This window comes from Callorhinus ursinus, unplaced genomic scaffold, assembly GCF_003265705.2.
Source record: "Callorhinus ursinus isolate GAN/ISIS: 27379988/994484 unplaced genomic scaffold, GSC_fseal_2.0 scaffold28, whole genome shotgun sequence".
Lineage (NCBI taxonomy): Eukaryota > Metazoa > Chordata > Mammalia > Carnivora > Otariidae > Callorhinus > Callorhinus ursinus.
In genome coordinates, this window is record NW_027397090.1 from 15222349 (window position 1) to 15233565 (window position 11217).

The 11217-nt window shown below is 42.2% G+C and overlaps 1 pseudogene; it reads left to right on the top strand.

The window, feature by feature from the left end:
* Window positions 1–9536, top strand: part of LOC112838589 (splicing factor 3B subunit 4 pseudogene) — a 17306-nt pseudogene extending 7770 nt beyond the window's left edge.
* The last annotated feature ends 1681 nt before the right edge of the window (window positions 9537–11217 follow it).

Below are 11217 nucleotides of genomic sequence, written 5' to 3' on the forward strand. Positions count from 1 at the left end.
TTTCTTTCTTTCTTTCTTTCTTTCTTTCTTTCTTTCTTTCTTTCTTTTTAGCGGGTGGCAGGGGCAGAATGAGAGGGAGAGAGAGAATCTTAAGTGGGCTCTACGCCCATTTTGGAGCCTGACATGGGGCTTGATCTCACAAGCTGAGATCATGACCTGAGCTGAAATCAACAGTTGGTCACATAACCAACTGAGCCACCCTGGTGCCCCCACCTTTTATTTCTTTTTGTTGTCTACCTGCTGTGGCTAGGGCTTCCAGTACCATCTTAAATAACAGTGGTGAGAGTGGACATCCCTGGCTTGTTCCTGACTGTGGAGGAAAAGCTCTCAGTTTTTCCCCCATTGAGGATATTAACTCTGGGTTTTTCGTAGATAACCTTTATTATATTGAGGTATATTTCCTCTAAATCTACTTTGTGGAGGGTTTTTATGATGAATGGATGTTGTACTTTGTCAAATACCTTTTCTGAATCTATTGAAGTGATCATCATATGGTTCTATCCTTTCTTTTATTAACGTGGTGTATTATGTTGATGGATTTGCAAATATTGAACCACCCTTGCAACCCAAGAATAAATCCCACTTGATCATGGTGAATGATTCTTTTAATGTATTGTTGGATTTGGTTTGCTGGTATTTCATTGAGAATTTTTGCATCCATGTTCATCAAGGTTATTGACCTGTAGTTCTCTTTTTTAGTGGGGTCTTTGTCTGGTTTGGGTATCAGGGTAATGCTGGCCTCATAGAATGAATTTGGAAGTTTTCCTTCCATTTCTATTTTTTGGAATAGTTTGAGAAGAATAGGTACTAACTCTTCTTTAAATATTTGATAGAATTCACTTGCTAAGCCCTCTGGCCCTGAACGTTTGTTTGGTGGGACATTTTTGATTACTGATTCAATTTCTTTGCTGGTTATTGGTCTGTTCAAGTTTTCTATTTCTTCCTGTTTCAGATTTGGTAGTTTATATGTTTCTAGGAATTTATCCATTTCTTCCAGGTTGTCCAATTTGTTGGCATATAGTTTTTCAGAATATACTCTTTAATTTTATTTCTGTGGTATTGGTTGTTATTTCTCCTGTCTCATTTGTGATTTTATTTATTTGGGTCCTTTCTCTTTTATTTTTGATAAGTCTGGCTAGGGGGTTATCAATTTTATTAATTCCATTAAAGAACCTGCTCCTGGTTTCATTAATCTGTTCTATTTTTCTTTCAGTTTTAGTATCACTTATTTCTGTTCTTATTATTTCCTTCCTTCTGCTAGCTTTAGGCTTCTCTTGTTCTTTTTCTAGCTCCTTTAGGTGTAAGATTAGGTTGTTTATTTGAGGTTTTTCTTTCTTGAGGTAGTCCATCCTGTATTGCTATATAATTCTCTCTTAGGGTTGCTTTTGCTGCATCTCAAAGGTTTTGGACCATCATGTTTTCATTTTTATTTGTTTCCATGTACTTTTTTTACTTCTTCTTTGATTTCTTGGTTGATCTGTTCATTGTTTCTTGGTTGATCTGTCCATGTATTTGTGGTCTTTCCAAATTTTTTCTTGTGGTTCACATCTAGTTTCATAGTGCTGTGGTCGGAAAAGGTGGATGGTATGACTTCAGTCTTTTTGTATTTTTTGAGGCTTGTTTTGTTACTTAATATGTGATCTGTTCTGGAGAGTGGTCCATGTGCACTTGAAAAGAATGTGCATTCTGCTGTTTTATGATGGAATGTTCTTAATATGTCCATTAAGTCCCTATGGCCCAGTGTGTCGTTCAAAGCCATTGTTTCCTTGTTTATTTTCTGTTCAGATGATCTATTGATGTGAGTGGGGTCTTAAATTCTGCCATGATTATTGTGTTATTATCAGTTAGTTTCTTTATGTTAGCTATTAATTGTTTTATATTTTTGGCTCCTCCCATTTTGAGTGCCTAAATATTTACAGTTGCTATTCTTCTTGTTGGATAGTCCCCCTTATGATTATAATCCCCTTCCCTGTCTCTTTTTACAGTCTTTGTTTTAAAGCGCATTTTATCTGATATAAATATTGCTACTCCGGCTTTCTTTTGACATCCATTTGCATGATAAATGTTTCTTCACCCTCTCACTTTCAATCTGCAGGTGTCTTTTGGTCTAAAAAGTCTCTCTCTCTCTCTTTTTTTAGAGCGAGAGAGAGCAAAAGAGCATGTGAACAGGGGTGGAGGGGCAGAGGGAGAGAGAGAATCCATGCTCAGTGTGAGCTCAACACGGGCTCGATCTCACAACCCTGAGATCATGACCCCAGTCAAAATCAACAGTTGGATGCTTAACCAATGGAGCCACCCAGGCTCCACTAAAATGAGTCTCTTGTAGGCAGCATATCAATGGGTCTTGGTTGTTTTCTTCCATTCTGGTACGCTATATGTTTTGATTAGAGCATTTAGTCCATTTACAAGTAATTATTTATACGTATGTATTTATTACCATTTTATTACTCATTTTGTCATTGTTTCTGGAGATTTTCCCTGATCCTTTCTTGTCTTTGTCACTTTTGGTCTCTCCTTTGCACTGAGAGAGTCCCCTTTAATATTTCTTGCAGGGCTGATTTGGTGGTCATGAACTTCTTTCTTTTGTTTCTCTGGGAAACTCTTTATCTCTCCTTCTGTTCTGAACAATAGCTTTGTTGGTTAGAGTATTTGTGGCTGCAACTTTTCCCTCTTCATCACATTGAATGTATCATACCACTCCCTTCTGGCTTGCCATGTTTCTGTTGAGAAATCTTTAGCTTGCCTTATGGGTTCTCCCCCATGTAAGTTAAAGACTTCTTTTGTGTTGCTACTTTTAAGATTTTTTATCACTGTATTTTGGAAATTTAATTACAGTATATCTTGGTGTTGGCCTGCTTTTGTTGATTTTGATGGGAGATCTCTGTGCTTCCAGGATCTGGATATCTGTTTCCTTCCACAGATTAGGAAAGTCTTCAGCTGTTATTTGTTGAAATAAATTTTCTACCCTCTTTTCTCTCTCTTCTTTTGGGACTCCTACGATATGAATGTTATTATGTTCGATGGAATCACTGAGTTCTCTAAGTCTGTTCTCGTGTTGCATAATTCTTCCTCCCTTTTGTTTAGCTTCATTATTTTCCGTTATTTTTTCTTCTAAGTCACTGATTCGTTCCTCTGCTTCTTCCAGTCTGCTGTTCATTGTTATCAAGCCTGTTTCCAACCTTGTTTATTGCATTCTTCATCTCTGATTGATTCTTTTTTAAATCTTATATCTCTGTGGTGACGGTCTCACTCATGTCTTCTTTTCTCTTCTCAAGCCCAGTGACTATCCTTGTGACTGTTGCTTTAAATTCTCCTCCAGGCATGCTACCTCTATCTGTTTTGCTTAGATCTCTGGCCTTATCTTGTTCTTTCATTTGGGATATATTCCTCCATCTTGGCATTTTATCTAAGTCTCTGCCTTCTTCTCTGTGTTAGAAAAGGCTGTTCATGCCTCCTGCTCCTGAAAGTATTGACTTTACGAAGAAGAGGTCATGTAGTGCCTGTTGCTTCAGGGAGTGTCTCTGGTGTGTGCTGTGTATGCTCTGTTACTGTGTTTTGGCTGCTCTATCCTTCAGGCTAATCATTTGCAGAAGCTAGCCTTGCCTGCTGTGGGCAGTGTTTGGTCCCTGGACTAAATGTGGTGAGTTTTATTTTATTTTATTATTTTTTTAAAGATTTTATTTATTTATTTGACACAGAGAGAGAGAGAGCAAGCACAAGCAGGGGGAGCGGCAGGCAGAGGGAGAGGGAGAGGGAGAAGCGGGCTCCTTGCTGAGCAGAGAGCCCGACGTGGGACTCAATCCCAGGACCCTGGGATCATGACCTGAGCAGAAGGCAGACACTTAACGACAGAGCCACCCAGGCGCCCTAAATGTGGTGAGTTTTAACTAGGTGTGCTCTGATATGCTTGTGAAATGAAATGTGACACCAACTCCACCAGAACTGACGCCCTGCAGAGCTCTCTGGTTGGGATACATGATGTGAGCAGGGGTTTGTGTTGGTCTTCTCAGGGAGGGGTCCACCATGCTGGGACTGAGGCAAGGTTGACTGAGAGCAAGTAATTTCCCTTCTGTGTGCCCCAGATACCTTCCAGATGCTGTTTCCATGCCGTCTGCCCTGGGTTATTTGCCTGCCTTCTCTCCAAGAGCAGGGCAGTACCCTCAGGGCTATATCCCAGTCAAGCTCACTGACCTTTAAAACTCAGGCTTTAGGGGCACCTGGGTGGCTCAGTCATTGAGTGTCTGCCTGCGGCTCAGGTCATGATCTCAGGGTCCTGGGATCGAGCCCTGCATCGGGCTCCCTGCTCAGCCGGGAGCCTGCTTCTCCCTCTCCCACTCCCCCTGCTTATACTCTCTCTAGCTGTCTCTCTCTCTCTCTGTCAAATAAATAAGTAAATAAATCTTTAAAAACAAAAACAAAAACAAAAACCTCAGGCTTTAATCCCTACTGGTTGCGAGAACTCATGAAATTCAGCCTCTCTCATTTTCCAAGCCAATGGCTTTGGGGAAATGTTCTCCTTGTACATTCCCGTGTATGCTCCTCTCTCTCTCTTTCTCTCTGTCTCTCTGTCAGGCTCTTCTTTGTGACCATGGCTCCCTCCCCTCTGCGTTGTGATCCGATTCTCCCCTAAAGCATATCTCCACACTTCTTACCTTCTTCAATGTGACCTCTTTTCTCCCTTTAGTTGTGGAGTTTGTTCTGCCAGTTTTCAGGTCAATTTCTGGGGTGTTTAGGATGATTTGATAGTTATCCAGTTGTGTTTGCAGGACAAGAGGAGCCTAGGGTCGGCCTACTCTGCCGCCATCTTGAAAATCGAGTGGTTTCCTTAAGGGCATAAAAGTGCATCTTATTTATAACCTAAAGCAAAATATTTTAAAATTATCTTTTGCTATTCATCTATTGTTTCCCTACACTTACTGCAGCAACATGAAATAAAGATCTCTTCTTTTTGCTCATCCTTCAAGTCAGGTTCTATATTTGGGCCTCACATATCTTTCATCATTCCCTGCCCCCCTTCTCTGCACCATCTGTTTACTCTGAAAGTCAATCTAAGCTCTTTGGCTATTTCTTTTCTTTTCACTTCACCCATTATATGGATTCCCTACAACAGCAGTTCTTAAACTTTTGCATGCATCAGAATCATCTAGAAGTCTTGTTAAAACACAAGTGGCTCAGCCTAACCTCCAGAATTTTATACAGGAGGTTTGAGTCTGGGCTCAAGTGTTTACATTTCTGACAAGTGCCCACATGGTACCGTCGCTGCTAATCCAGGCATGACAGTTTGAGAACCACTGCTCCACAACATAGGAGCATCTGGAGCTGTTCCAACAAACAAGAATCTGTCCCTGGGTAGAAGCCTTTGTTATACATTGTATGTAAACAATGTTACCTGATCCCTTTAGAATTTAATGAGTTAGCTTCCATCACCATATTTAACATTCTTTAAGTAGGGATGTGCATTCAATAGACTCTGCTGTAAGACGACAAGAATAAAGGAAATAATATTTATTGCTTGATTGCTTATTCAGGAGACAGTAGAATGTGGTTGGCCCTGAAGCCAGGCCTTCTAGGGTTCAGTCCTGGCTTTGCAGGATTTTAGGAAGACCCTAGGAAAGTTATTTTTTTGTGCCTCAGTTTCTTCCTTTTGAAATAAAGGTAATGAAATGAACCATCTCATAGAGTTGTTGTGAGGCTCAAATGACTTAATACATGAAAAGTCCTTGATAAATGACTGGTGTGTTGTATGTACTCTGATGTCATCTATTATTATTATTATTATCAGGAATTTACTGAGTGTTTTTTTATGTGTTATCTCATTGTAACTTAAAATCAGTCCTAAAAGGTAAGCACTCCTAATATTCTAACAGGGAAAACTAGGGAACAGAAGTTCAGAAAGGCTGAATAACTGATCAACGTACCCCAGACAGTAAAAATCTCGGGTCTTTGTATGTCACCAGTGTTTGCCCAAAGAAATAATTTTCTCCCATAAGAAAAATGGAATAAGGCAGCTGATTTCAGAAGTATATTTGAATGTGATTGAATAATTACTTGCTTGGTCAAGATGGTTGGTGAATTTTACAATCTAGTATTATTATGTCTACTTTAAAGGGTATTAAAGACAAGTGGAGGCAAGGATGGCTAAACATATTAGCAAATGTGTGACATTTGTAAAGAACCTATCACATAACAGGTGTTTAATAGATATTTGCTGAACTATTGGAATTAATGTGATTTGGAATTAAAATTACCTAAAATTAAGGATTTATAATATTCAGAGTTAGTGAGATTATGGAGAAATGGGCATCGATATGCTACTATGAGATTTTTGAAAGTCAATTTGGCAAGAGCCACCAAATTTTAAATATGTATTTCCTTTGGTGCAAGCAGCCCAGTGTCTATCCTAGGAAATACCTTTGTGCCCATGAAATACATGTATAATGGTGTGCAAATTTAGCACTGCTTATAATTGTGAAAATTACAAAACTAAATGTTGATAAATGGGGGCATTATTTAATAAATTGTGAGTCATCTGTTTTATTGAACACCGTATAAGAGTTAAAAAGCACGAGGGACAGCAATACAAGTTGAATGAAAGGCCTCTAGTATGTGTTAAGTGAAAAAATGGTCACATAAAGGTGTGGAATTATCCATTTTGTTTACAGAGCCCAAAACTACATCTATAGGAGATATGCAGGAAAATGCTTGGGAAAAAGTCTGAAAAGTGACACACCAGATAGTCATCAGGGGTTACCTCTGGCAAGGGAGGAGGGACACGAGGAACTTCTACTTTGTACACTTTACAGTCTGTATTATTTGGAACATTTACTTGTGAGATCAAAAAAGAAAAAAGTAGCTTGCTCAACAAATGTTCTCAGTCCCTTAATAAGGATAATAGATTGTAGGATAATAGATGCATGATTCTTGCTAAATACTTTATTACTTGTAGTGCTGTCGATTCCCAGAACACGTCCTGTGAGTAGTTCAAGAGCTGAATTGGCATCTGAGTGGAAAGCACACGAAACTAAAATCTTCGTAGCATTAGACTGTCTGACCAAGGGTTTGCCTTTGGACTATTACACCATTTCATGCTTGCTCTCTGACAGACGAAGGTGACGGTGACAGAAAAGAAAGGAAAAACAAAGACAAACACAAGTAAACAAAAGCACCATTATGCAAAAGGAGAAAGCAAAGCAACAGTATTTTTTTTTTTCTCCAAATGAATGGTGGTATCAATGTTCACTTGGAGACAGTGTTAGGTGTGGATAAGAGAAGAGAAAGTTTTTCTTCAGGCTTTTCTTAGTTTCAGTCTGAGGAATGTAGGGGTAGTGTATTTCCTATATGGCTGGAACTAAGTATCACAAACCGGGTGGCTTAAAACGACAGAAATATTTATTCTTTCACAGTTCTGGAGGCTAGGAGTCTGAACTCAAGGACCTGGCAGTGGCCTGCTGTCTCTGAAGCCTTCAGAGGAGATTCCTGCCTTGCCTCTTCCAGTTTCTGGTAGCCTGAGGGGTTCCTTGGTCCAGATGCATCACTCCAGTCTCTGACTCTCTTTCATGTGGGCTGTTTTCGCTCTGCATCTGTCTTCTCACTTCTCACAAGAATACCAGTCGTGGGGCGCCTGGGGGGCTCAGTTGGTCAAGCATCTGACTTTGGCTCAGGTAGTGATCTCAGGGTCCTAGGATCAAGCCCATCGTGGGGCTCCCTGCTTAGCGGGGAGGCTGCTTCTCCTCTCCCTCTGCCCCTCCTCCCTCTTGTGGCGTGTTCTCTCTCTCTCAAATAAATAAAGTCTTAAAAAAAAAAAAAAGAACACCAATCCTATTGGATTAGGGCCCCCAGTGACCTCATCTTAACATGATTACATCTGCAAAGACTCTATTTCCATAGAAACCCACGTTCACAGGTCCTGGTGGTTAGGACTTCAACATATTTTCTTGGCACATACAATTTGTAACTCGCAATTTATAATTCCTAACTGAAGTCTGACCAGTCATTAATAACAGTTATTTAAAGTAGGTGACTTTTGCATACAACTTTGATTCATTGGGCTTTGTTTTTTATTTTATTTATTTATTTGACAGAGAGAGAGAGAGAGATCACAAGTAGGCAGACAGGCAGGCAGAGGCAGAGGGAGAAGCGGGCTCCCAAGGAGCTGGGAGCCCGATGCGGGGCTCGATCCCAGGACCCTGGGATCATGACCTGAGCCGAAGGCAGACGCTTAACCGACTGAGCCGCCCAGGTGCCCCTGATTTGGTGGGCTTTAAAGTACTTCACAGTGGAGATAGCAGGAGACCCTTTGCCACCGGCGGCCAGGCTGATCTCCAAGCAGAACCAGGATGCCTCTGTCTGCGTGGGGGGCGGGGGGCCTGGATGGGAAAGTTAGCCAACCAGTGCTGTGGGAGCTAATCCTCCAGGCAGGGCCAGCAATCAACAGCACCCAGGCTACGGCTTTGCGGAATTCTTGAGTGACGAAGATGCTGACTCTGCCATGAAGATTATGAACCTGGTCAAACTCTGTGGGAAGGTGGGCAAGCATCAGCTCACAAGAACCTGGATGTGGGGGCCAACATTGTCATTGGCAATCTGGACCCAGAGATTGATGAGAAGCTGCTTTGTGATATTTCCAATGCCTTTGGGGTGATCTCACAACCCCCTGAGATTATGCGGGACCCTGACACAGGCAACTCCAAAGATTATGCCTTTATAAATTTTGCTTCGTTTGATGCTCAGAAGCAACTGTTGAGGCCATGAATGGGCAGTATCTCTGTAACTGCCCTTTTGCTGTGTCCATGCCTTTAAGAAGGACTCCGAGGGTGAACATGGTGGCTCAGCAGCCGAACAACTTCTGGCAGTCCAGAACCTGCTCTCCCAGGCTGACTGCCCTCATCAGCTTTTTGTAGATTCACCCCCTCCACCCTCAGCCCCCAATTCTCTGGCATCATCATTGGGATCTGGGCTTCCTCCATCAGGTATGGGTCCTCCTTGGTCCCTCCCACCCCCAGTGCTGCTCCTGGAGCCCTTCCACCTGGAATACTCCTAGCTATGCCCCCATTACCTACACCTCCTGGGGCTGGAGCTGATGGCCCACCATCAGCAGGAAGCCCAGGGGCTAGACATCCTGGACACGGACACTCACATCCCCATCTATTCCCACTGTGTGGGACGCCCCATCCAGGGATGGCTCAGATGCAGCTGGCCTACCGTGGCCCTCATGTCTTGGGACATCCCCATGCCAGGCCACCAGGCTCTGGGGGGCAGCCACCACCCCAACCACCACCTGGAATGCTTCATCTAGGACCTCCTCTAATGGGCATGCCCTCCAATGGCCTCTGTTTGGATCTCCCATGGGTCACCCAAGTCTGTGCCTCTACATGGGATGCATGGTCCTCCTCCACTGATGCCCCCTCATGGATACACTGGGCTTCCACAACCCCCACCCAATGGCTACCAGCGGGGGCCCCCCTCCTTCCACCCAGACCCACCCCCCAGCCTCTAGTTCCCCTCGTGGCCCACTTCCAGGCCCTTTTCCTCACTAATTTCTCCTTCTCTTGCCTCCTGTTCTGTCTTCCCAGTATCTTTTCAATTCCTTGGACCAATCAGAATTGCAGTAGCTCCCTACAGCTAAGGCACTAATCCCTCTCAGGCTTTTTTTTTTTTTTTAAGTGTAATATTTTTCACAGGTTTTATTTTTTTTTCTATATTGGTCCTAAGTATTTTTGCAAATGCACAGAGAAAATAAAACTTAAACTCCTTGTTAAAAAACAAATAAAGTACTTCATAGTCATTCAGCTACAATAATCTCAACAATAGCCCAGAATAACATAGGTGTCTTTTTTTAAGAAAAAAGTAATTCAAGTAAACAAATTCAGGCATGAGCCACTGATGGGTCTCAGGTCTCGAACTGAGAGAACAGAAATGTGGATAAAGTAAGACCACCCTAAAGAAGGTGCTCCCTCGGCACTAGCCGCCTATACTGGGAGGAAAACACTGGCTTTTCCTTTGACCAACTCTCATCAGGTAGAGATAAAGAGGTGCAGCCTCCAAACCTTAGAAAGTGAAGGCCTGGAGGGAGAGACAGGGTGTAGGGAGGGGTCTGTTTGTTGAGCGAATATATTTAAGGACAAATTATAGACATTGGGGGTATGTAGTCAAGCAGGAGTAGAAGCTAAAGTTGAGAACTGTTTTAGGCAGCATTTTTTGTCCAGCTGTATATTTCACAGGTAAAATTGAAATACACAGTGTTTAAACACAACAGTATGATGCTTTAATATCAAATTAGGTTTCCCTTGGGTCAATAGTGTAGCTAAAGTGGAGCGACCGCTGGAGTGACCACAGCAATGACTATGACTATGGCCCAGAAGATTCACAAAATTGAGTTACAGAGAAAGTTGGGTGAAGCGAGTGAGAAAAGAAAATCCAATAGCCCTGAAGGGAGTGATGATTTGGAGGAGGAGGTGAGGGTGAGGAAAATTTATCTGCAGGACATAGCCACCATACTCAAAGATAGCTAATTTTTGGCTAACCTATGGGTTCCATGTAATGTCTCAGATTGTGACTAATACTTATATAGTTATGCTTGGTTTTATCATGAAGATAGACTTGCAAATTTGTGGGTAAATTGGATTTTTAAAAAAGATTTTATTTATTTGACAGAGAGAGACACAGCGAGAGAGGGAACACAGGCAGGGGGAGTGGGAGAGGGAGAGGCAGGCTTCCTGCGGAGCAGGGAGCCCGATGCAGGGCTTGATCCCAGGACCCTGGGACCGTGACCTGAGCCAAAGTCATACACTCAACGACTGAGCCACCCAGGCGCCTGGTAAATCGGATTTTAAAAGATGTACATCTTCTCTTGTAATTTGAGAGGTGTTTTTTTTTTTTTCTTTTCTTCTCATCAGTGTGCTATAATATCTGTCTTACTTCAGGTTATTTCGTTGCAACTACTCCACACTAGTAGATCTAGCTTAAGTAAAAAGGAGAAATTTGTCATAAGGAAATATTTTCAAGATACCAAATACAGGACGTTTCTTTGGGCCTTATAAGGAAGAGGAAACCGAAACACTATGAGGACTCATTCTTGGTGTGCTCTCTCTCTTTTTCTCTCCTCTCTTAGGTCTGTGTTAATCTTCCCCCCCCCCCGCCCCCAAGAGCAAATCAGCTATCTGTGCAACTCAATGTATATAAAGAAAGATGGCAACACCACAAGGGCAGATTTAACTT